We start from the raw sequence: 10,909 nt of genomic DNA, 5'->3' as shown, positions 1-10,909 counted from the left end.
TATATAAGTAACTTTCATATTAAATCTCTTTGGAAGATATCTAAGAATCTTTCTGGCCAGTTTTTCTTCTGACACTTTTTCTTCTGACACTTTTTCACCAATGGCAAAAGAGCAGTAGTAGGTTGTGTCGCAGACACGAACATAGAAGTTAGAAATGATTTCGCCTTCTTTCATTCTTAGGTTATCAAACTTGGTGGTGAGAAGTTTAAATATTGACATACGGATTTTTGAGGTGCCTTCATGCGCATTTTTGTGTATTCACATGTGTTTGTGGCTTTAGTACACATGTTTATGAGACAAAAGACATTTTTGTCAACTCCATTAAATATAGCGTTGAGAAACGAAAGTTCCTATAAGATTATCCATATTCATCTTTGGACAACTTTGCTTCTGGTTTAAGGGAATAAATACCATCTTCAACAGTAACCATTAGGGGTATCCATCCTTTGATGACTTCCTTCCATGTATTATTGTCCATAGATTTGATCAAGGCAACCATGCGAGCTTTCTGATAGTTATTGTAGGTGTTTGATTGGCTGCATTTTATGTTAAAACACTATCTGTACTCTGATGTCTTGACTGATGTCATGACATGCTTTGTAGAGGTTTGATTGGCTGCATTTTGTGTTAAAACACTAACTGTACTCTGATGTCTTGACTGATGTCATGACATGATTGAGTAGCATGTTGCAGGTTTAGCTAATACAGGATTTACTGAATGTCAAACTAGATGTTATAACATTCATCCATGACAGCAAATACTGAACTATAGAATAATGGGTTTTTCTGTTATAACTCAGTATTGAGTTCAGTTTGTTTCTCAGGAGAGTAGCAGACCTGGTACATAGCCTACTGTCTGAATGTCAAACTGGATGTTATGACATTCATCATTGACAGCATATACTGAATAATAGGCAGGTTGGTTTTTCTGCTACAGTTCAGTATTTATTTCAGTCTATTTTTCAGGAGGATAACAGACCTGGCATAAGGCCCATTGTCTAAATGTCAAACTGGATGTTCTGACATTTATCTCTGTCAGCGGATACTGAAGTATAGACTGGTTAGTTTTTTACAGTACAGCATTTAGTACAGTCTGTTTTCAGGAAAATAACAGACTTAGCATATGGCCTATGTTCTGGACATCAAACGGAATGTTGTGACATTCATTCCTGACAGCATATGCTAAAGTGTAGGATGGTTAGTTTTTCTGTTTCAGTATTTTTCTCAGGCTATTTTTCAGGAATCCAACAGCTGAGCTAAAATCCAAGAAACTAACAACTGAGCTACAATTAATGAACCTAACAAATAGCCTATTTGTTAGCACCCTAATATGTGGAAATTAGGTTAACTTGCTTAACCTTATTTTTAGGAAATACAAGTACAAGGCCCAAGTGCTGCAATATAAAAGGATGGCAATCCTTCTTTCAGAACTCGGGGATTTTTAGGCGTGAAGCTTTCATTGTTCCATCATACTTCACTGCTGTATTTTTGTGTGTGTCTTGTATTAGGTTTATCTTGTGAGCCAAGCAATTATCACCTAGATGATTGCATTGGACTAGGGTGTTCATTGAGTTGAAAGTGTTATGTCACTCTAAGCTTTTAAGCGTGAGTGCTGTGTATCTTGATTAAAGTTGTTAAGCACAATCAAGAGTTGTTTGAAGTGTAACTTCACCATTAACTTTAATCTAATTAAAGGTTGTAATCACTGTGGTGATTGAGGGGGAGTGAGTAGGAACTCTGGTCTTAGTTTAAGATTGAAATTGCATTGGGTAGGTATTAAGTGATAGGATTAAACAGGTGGTTTAAGGCCTGAATTAATACTGCTAATAGTGGATTTCCTCCCTGGCTTGGTAGCCCCAGAAGTAGGTGTGTGTGACACCGAACTAGGTAAACAATTCCTTGTGTTATTTACTTCACTTACATTTATCTGCTGTTTACATTCCTGTCTGCGCAGAATCAGATGTCATAACATCCTGTGTGATATCGATATTCTGTTAACTAGAATTTCAATTGGCATCAGAGCAGGCACCCTGCCTGTTAATTTCTGGGTGAGATCTAGGGACGTTACTTTCTAGTACCATGGACAAGGATGTAGGATACTCAAATAGACCACCCATGCTGGATGGTTCTAACTATGATGACTGGAAACCTCGTATGATAGCCTTCTTGAGGTCTCTAGATAGCAAGGTCTGGAGAGCTGTCAACAAAGGATGGGAACATCCAACGAAGACAGGTAAAGATGGAATCATTTTGCAAATTCCTGAAGAAGAGTGGGACAAGGAGAAAGAGGCACTAGCCCTTGGAAACTCTAAGGCTTTGAATGCACTATTCAATGGAATAAATAAGAACATTTTCAGACTGGTGCATCACTGTGAACTGGCTAAAGAAGTTTGGGATACTCTCAAAACAACTCATGAAGGTACCTCCAAAGTGAGGATGTCTAAACTTCAGATGCTGACCACCAAGTTTGAAAATCTGAGGATGAAAGAGGATGAGACTATTCATGACTTCCACATGAATATTCTTGAAATTGCCAACACTTCTGGTGGCTTAGGAGAGAAAATGGCTGAAGAAAAACTTGTAAGAAAGATTCTCAGATCATTGCCAAAGAGATTTGCCATGAAGGTCACCGCTAGAGAAGAGGCTCAAGATATCTGCAATATGAAGGTTGATGAGCTTATTGGTTCTCTCCAAACTTTTGAAATGGGCTTGGGTGAGAATGTTGAAAAGAAGAACAAAAGCATAGCTTTTGTATCAAATACTGAAGAGAATTCAGAAGAAGGAAGTACTGGAGGTGATGAAAGCATATCAGAAGCCATATCCATGCTTGGGAGATAGTTCAACAAGTTCATAAAGAAGATTGATCAAAAAGGTAGACCAAATGTCAAGAACATTTCGTCTGACATCAGGAAAAGATCAACATCTGAAGAAAAGTTCAACCAAGGCAAGGGAATCCAGTGTCATGGATGTGAAGGTTTTGGACACGTTAGAGGTGAATGTCCTACTTACCTCAAGATGCAAAAGAAGGGACTATTTGTCACCTGGTCTGAAGGAGACTCTGAGAGTGAATCAGAAGGAGAACCTGCTAAACATGTCACTGCACTAACAAGTGTCTATGCCTCTGATGATGACTCAAGTGGAGATGAACTGACTTTTGATGAACTTGCTGCTTCATATAAAGAGCTATGTGTCAAAAGTGCAGAAGTGTGTATACAAGGAGAAAAGCAGAAGAAACTCATCAAGGAGCTGGAGGATGAGAAAAAGAAGCATCTGACAGTCATAGATGGTCTAAATGGTGAGATAACCTTGTTGACCTCCAAGCTAGATCAAACGACAAAATCCTTCAGAATGCTGAATAAAGGAACTGACACATTGGAAGAGATTCTAAAAGTGGGACAGAAGTCAGGAACCATGTCTGGTTTAGGCTTTGTTAAGAAATCCTCAGCTGAACTCAAACGATCAAAGGCTGAAGTTCAGAAACTCAAGCAGAAGTCACAACCAATGTCTCAACATCAGGGAACCGGGATGAGTAACCATCAGAAGAAGAAATTTCAGAGATGGAGATGTCACTACTGTGGTAGATTTGGTCATATAAAAGCCTTCTGCTACAGGTTGCATGGTTATCCTAACCAAACCCCTCATGTCAGACCTAAGCATAAGGCATCTAAGCATAATGCCCCCATCAAGAAACGACAATGGGTTGCTAAGTTAGCTCACACAGCTCTAAGGGCGTCTACCAGAGAAGACTGGTACTTTGATAGTGGCTGCTCAAGACATATGACTGGTATGGAGAACTTATTGGTGGATATACAACCTCACACTACCGGTTATGTGACCTTTGGTGATGGTGCTAAAGGAAAAATCAAAGGTGTTGGTAAGATGGACATTTCTGGAGTTCCAGAACTGAATAATGTGTTGTTAGTAAAAGGACTAACTGCTAATCTCATAAGCATAAGCCAGCTGTGTGATCAAGGTCTCAATGTTCAGTTCACTAAGGAATTATGTGTTGTGACAAATGGAGATAATCAGGAAGTTATGAGAGGATCCAGATCCAAAGATAATTGTTATCTATGGGAACCTAAAGTCTCAAACTACTCCTCAATGTGCTTCTCAGCCAAGGAAGAACAGGAGGTGAAGCTGTGGCATAGACGTCTTGGTCATCTTCATTTAAGGGGAATGAAAAAGATCATATCCAAGGAAGCAATTAGAGGAATCCCAAAACTGCTTATTGGTGAAGGAAGAGTCTGTGGAGAATGCCAGGTTGGAAAGCAAACCAAGATGTCACACCCGAAGCTGGGACATCCCACAACATCCAAAACTCTGGAACTTTTGCACATGGACTTAATGGGACCTATGCAGGTTGAAAGTCTGGGTGGAAAGAGATATGCCAATGTGGTTGTTGGTGACCATTCCAGATACACATGGATAAGCTTCATCAGAGAAAAATCAGATGCATTTGATGTCTTCAAAGATCTGTGCATCAGACTTCAAAGGGAAAAGGATAGTTGTGTTGTCCGAATTAGGAGTGACCATGGGACTGAGTTTAAAAATTCCAAGTTTGATGAGTTCTGCTCATCTGAAGGGATAAGTCATGAGTTTTCCTCACCTATTACTCCTCAGCAAAATGGGATAGTTGAAAGAAAAAACAGAACTATTCAAGAATCTACCAGAGCTATGATTCATGCAAAGAAGCTTCCTATGCACTTTTGGGCTGAAGCTATGAATACAGCTTGCTATGTTCACAATAGAGTTACCTTGAGAAAAGGAACCTCTTCCACCCTGTATGAAATATGGAAAGGCAGAAAACCCACTGTGAAGTACTTTCATATCTTTGGAAGCAAATGTTACATTCTTATAGATCGTGAACAGAGAAGGAAAATGGACCCCAAAAGTGATGAGGGTATATTCCTAGGATACTCAACTAACAGCAGAGCCTACAGAGTGTTCAACTCCAGGACCAATGTCCTGAAGGAATCCATAAATGTGATTGTGGATGATAAAAAGGAAGGAGCTAAGGCCATAGAGGATGTTGGAACATTCCTTGAGACTTCAACAGACATACCAGTCAGGACTGAAGAGGTACAAGAAACTCCTCCTGAATGTGAGGTAGATGCATCCAACAAGGTGCCTTCTATCAGAATTCAGAAAGACCACCCTAAGGATCTTATCATAGGGGATCCCAACAGTGGTGTGACTACCAGATCAAGGGAGAATAGTTCAAATTCCTGTTTTTTATCTAAGGTTGAACCAAAAAATGTGAAAGAAGCCCTGACTGATGAATATTGGATCAATGCCATGCAAGATGAACTTGAGCAGTTTAAAAGGAATGAAGTTTGGGAGTTAGTTCCACGACCTGAAGGGACTAACATCATTGGTACCAAGTGGATCTACAAGAACAAGTCTGATGAGAAAGGAGTCATCACTAGGAATAAAGCAAGACTAGTGGCACAAGGATATACTCAAGTTGAAGGGGTTGATTTTGATGAGACTTTTGCACCAGTTGCAAGGCTTGAATCAATAAGATTGCTGTTAGGTATTGTCTGCATTCTGAAGTTCAAATTGTTCCAAATGGATGTGAAGAGTGCCTTTTTAAATGGCTACTTGAATGAAGAAGTCTATGTGGAACAACCTAAAGGGTTCTGTGATCCTAACCTGCCAAACCATGTGTACAAGTTGAGGAAAACTTTGTATGGGTTGAAGCAAGCTCCTAGAGCTTGGTATGAAAGGTTGACTGAATTTCTGACCTCTAATGGGTACAGAAAAGGTGGGATAGATAAGACCTTGTTTGTGAAGGATGAAGATGGCAAAATCATGATTGCCCAAATTTATGTGGATGATATTGTCTTTGGTGGAATGTCAGAGCAAATGGTGAAACATTTTGTTCACCAGATGCAATCTGAGTTTGAAATGAGTCTGGTTGGAGAATTGACTTATTTTCTTGGACTGCAAGTTAACCAAATGGAGGATTATATGTTTCTCTCCCAAAGCAAATATGCCAAGAACATAGTTAAGAAGTTTGGTATGGATAATGCTAGTCACAAAAGAACTCTTACACCTACTCATTTAAAATTAACCAAAGATGAAGGAGGTCCCAGTGTTGATCAAAGCTTGTATAGAAACATCATAGGTAGTCTACTATATCTAACTGCCAGTAGACCTGATATTGCCTATTCAGTTGGTGTGTGTGCTAGATACCAAGCAGAACCCAAAGTGAGTCACTTAAACCAAGTCAAGAGAATTCTCAAGTATATCAATGGGACTTGTGACTATGGTATGCTATACTCTCATGGCTCTGAGCCTGTCTTATCTGGGTATTGTGATGCTGATTGGGCTGGGAGTGCTGATGATAGAAAAAGTACATCAGATGGATGTTTCTTTTTGGGAAACAATCTCATATCATGGTTCAGCAAGAAACAGAATTGTGTATCTCTGTCCACTGCAGAGGCTGAATACATAGCAGCTGGAAGCAGTTGTTCCCAACTGGTATGGATGAAACAGATGTTGACTGAGTACAATGTCTCTCAAAATGTCATGACATTGTTCTGTGACAATCTCAGTGCCATCAATATTTCAAAGAATCACATCCAACACAGCAGGACCAAACATATTGACATTAGACATCACTTCATCAGAGATCTGGTGGAAGATAAAGTGATTACCTTGGAACATGTAGCTACTGAACTACAACTTGCTGACATATTCACAAAGGCTTTGGATGCTACTCAGTTTGAAAATTTAAGGGGCAAATTGGGAATATGCCTTTCTGAGGATTTATAGCAACCAAGGATGTTAGGAATGTATTGTTTAATATCTCAACCTATTAAACAATTGAAAGTGTGCTCTGACTGGGCAACAGATCATAGCTATTTCACTTGCTGCAAGTGTGTTAACAAGATGTTAAGGGGATATCCTAACATGAGACAGCCTATGTACCTGCTGTAGTTCAAGAACATGTTTATGCAGGAGTGGTTCAAGATGTCATACACAAAGTCATGGCATCTGATATGGTTGTACCTGCTGTGAAGCAAGAGTGTGTGTCCACTTGATCAAAGCTATGAAGCAAGATCAAGTGGGTGTGACCTTGATTGAAACTTTGAAGTAAAATCAAGATAGTGTTTCTGAAAATGTGTGTGTAATTTTATTTTGGTTTGGTCTATAATTTTAAGTGTTGCTTTGGCAACATTTTTGACAAAAAGGGGGAGTAACACCTGTGCCCCAGGACAACAGATTTGCTATGTGCCTAAACAGATATTGAAGATCCTCTAATCCAGAGGTTGTGCTGCAGCTTGATGTTCACCTTCTATGTGTGATGAGTGTGAGTGTGTTACTTGTGTGTGCTGTTGTTAGAAGTTTTTATTTAACTTCTGTGTGTGTGTTGTTGTTTGAAGTTTTTATTTAACTTCTGTGTGTGCTGCTGTTAGAAGTTTTTATTTAACTTCTGTGTGTGTGCTGCTGTTTGAAGTTTTTATTTAACTTCTATGTGTGTTGCTGAGTGTGTTGTTGTTCTGAGTGTATTAGCTAGGTTAAGTTCCCTTCTAGATGTGTGTTTTCCGCTGCTGTGAACTCTGTTGTGATGCCAAGTTGTTTTAGCCAAAAACTTGCCAAAGGGGGAGTTTGTAGGTGTTTGATTGGCTGTATTTTGTGTTAAAACACTACCTGTACTCTGATGTCTTGACTGATATCATGACATGCTTTGTAGAGGTTTGATTGGCTGCATTTTGTGTTAAAACACTAACTGTACTCTGATGTCTTGACTGATGTCATGACATGATTGAGTAGCATGTTGCAGGTTTATCTAATACAGGATTTACTGAATGTCAAACTAGATGTTATAACATTCATCCATGACAGCAAATACTGAACTATAGAATAATGGGTTTTTCTGTTATAGCTCAGTATTGAGTTCAGTTTGTTTCTCAGGAGAGTAGCAGACCTGGTACATAGCCTACTGTCTGAATGTCAAACTGGATGTTATGACATTCATCATTGACAGCATATACTGAATAATAGGCATGTTGGTTTTTCTGCTACAGTTCAGTATTTATTTCAGTCTATTTTTCAGGAGGATAACAGACCTGGCATAAGGCCCATTGTCTAAATGTCAAACTGGATGTTCTGACATTTATCTCTGTCAGCTGATACTGAAGTATAGACTGGTTGGTTTTTTTACAGTACAACATTCAGTACAGTCTGTTTTCAGGAAAATAACAGACTTAGCATATGGCCTATGTTCTGGACGTCAAACGGAATGTTGTGACATTCATTCCTGACAGCATATGCTAAAGTGTAGGATGGTTAGTTTTTCTGTTTCAGTATTTTTCTCAGGCTATTTTTCAGGAATCCAACAACTGAGCTAAAATCCAGGAAACTAACAACTGAGCTACAATTAATGAACCTAACAAATAGCCTATTTGTTAGCACCCTAATATGTGGAAATTAGGTTAACTTGCTTAACCTTATTTTTAGGAAATACAAGTACAAGGCCCAAGTGCTGCAATATAAAAGGATGGCAATCCTTCTTTCAGAACTCGGGGGTTTTTAGGCGTGAAGCTTTCATTGTTCCATCATACTTCACTGCTGTATTTTTGTGTGTGTCTTGTATTAGGTTTATCTTGTGAGTCAAGTAATTATCACCTAGATGATTGCATTGGACTAGGGTGTTCATTGAGTTGTAAGTGTTGAGTCACTCTAAGCTTTTAAGCGTGAGTGCTGTGTATCTTGATTAAAGCTGTTAAGCACAATCAAGAGTTGTTTGAAGTGTAACTTCACCATTAACTTTAATCTAATTAAAGGTTGTAATCACTGTGGTGATTGAGGGGGAGTGAGTAGGAACTCTGGTCTTAGTTTAAGATTGAAATTGCATTGGGTAGGTATTAAGTGATAGGATTAAACAGGTGGTTTAAGGCCTGAATTAATACTGCTAATAGTGGATTTCCTCCCTGGCTTGGTAGCCCCCAGACGTAGGTGTGTGTGACACCGAACTGGGTAAACAATTCCTTGTGTTATTTACTGCACTTACATTTATCTGCTGTTTACATTCCTGTCTGCGCAGAATCGGATGTCATAACATCCTGTGTGACATCGATAGTCTGTTAACTAGAATTTCAGTTATAGTTTGTACCATCTAGAATAGGTGGTCAGATAATAGATCCCCATTTTTTAGCGTTATCCATTTTAAACAAAATTAATAGATTCCCTATAGCTCACCGAGTCAAAATATGGGGTATGCTGTAATACCAATTGGAATTCTATTCTCCTTCTTGAAAGATGTAAAACAAAATGTGTCAGACATTGTGTGTAACAAGATTAATTCAATAAAACTTAAAATGAAAATAAAGTATAATGAACACAAAGAGTTCGTAACACAGTTCGATGCAATGTCACCTACGTTCGGAAGGCGTTAACCCAAGAAAGGAAATCCACTCTTAATAATAAAAGTAAAAATGGTCTTAGATGAAAACTCTAGTTCAATGCCTTTATTCTTAATATTACTCATGAATTTTTATTTATGACTCATCCTAAATATGAGATCATTCTCATTTTCTCTCAACCACTATCCGAGTGTTTGAACAATTACAAAATAGTTTAAATGATGAAATTGTTACAACTCAAAAACAAAATATATTCCTTTGTAAAGGAATGATTCAAATTAATAGAGTTTCATAAATCAAAAACAAATAACAACACAAAGACTCAAACTACTAGAAAAATCCTTGCTTGATATCTCAAGGTCTGAGTCTTCTATATGGAGAACTTGTCCTTAAATAGTAAAACATCAAGTTGCATGGAACATTAGGGTTTCAATTAAACTTGCAGCTGAAGTAAAAACGAAGAGCGCAACTTAAAATTTTGATTTAATTTGATTAGCAAATGCTCATAAAATTAAATCTCCATTAATCTGATTTGGCCTTGATCCTTGATCTTTTGGGAAATCTTTTCTAATTACGAAAAGCGCATAAACACTCAAATAAATATGAACAAATCATACGCGAGATTTCTATTCACGCAGTTGGCATTTGACGCAAGATGCGTGAGACATCTTGCGCTACATCTTTGCCTTATGTTTTGAGTTCACAAAGACAAATGTCTCAACATAATGTCATGGCATCTATCATTCTATGTTGTCTATAAAATTCTCCCAATCACTTGTAACAACAAGTAGTTTTCACTCACAAGACATTAAGGTAATTTTGATAAAAAAAAAAAATTAAAGAGAGAGGAAAAGAGTATTAAAATATTTAGAAATAGGAAAACTCCGAACTCTACTATGTAAAAGTGATAGAGAAGTTATATATTTATAGGCCAATCCGTAATATAAATTTAGAAGTGAAAAATTTAAGCCGTATAATTAATTAGATGATTGACTTGATCAATTATTGGATCTTATAAATGATTAGATGGGTGACCTAATCGATTATTTTATCCACACACAAAAAAAATCTAACCACCGTTAATCATTTAAAATAATCGATTAAATATATAAATCTCTAATTTCTTTTGTAGTTGTGCATTCTTATAGTATATTATAATTTCTCTACTTAAAGGACAGGATAAAATAAATTTAGCCATAGATTTTTTTTATATTTCTTTTGTATTAAATATTAGACACCTGGACCATTAAAGCAATTCTTTTTTTGAGACATAATTTTTAACAGCTTGATATTTAAAATTCATTTTTAAATAACTAATCAAAAATCATTTTATAAAATTTAACTAGATATGATATTTTTTTATCTTTGAGTTATTAAGACACAAGGTGAATACTTTACTCGTTCAAAAATTCTATTTTTTTTCAAACAAAAATTGTTTTAAGAAGTTTAATTAGATATAATTTTTTTTAATCCATGTGTTGTCACAACACAAATTATAAACCTTGTTCTTTCGAAAAAAATCATTTAATATCAAATAA

This window comes from Lathyrus oleraceus, chromosome 3, assembly GCF_024323335.1.
Source record: "Lathyrus oleraceus cultivar Zhongwan6 chromosome 3, CAAS_Psat_ZW6_1.0, whole genome shotgun sequence".
NCBI classification, from domain to species: Eukaryota; Viridiplantae; Streptophyta; class Magnoliopsida; order Fabales; family Fabaceae; genus Lathyrus; species Lathyrus oleraceus.
The sequence above is the reverse complement of the archived record's forward strand: the minus strand, read 5'-3'. Positions refer to the sequence as shown.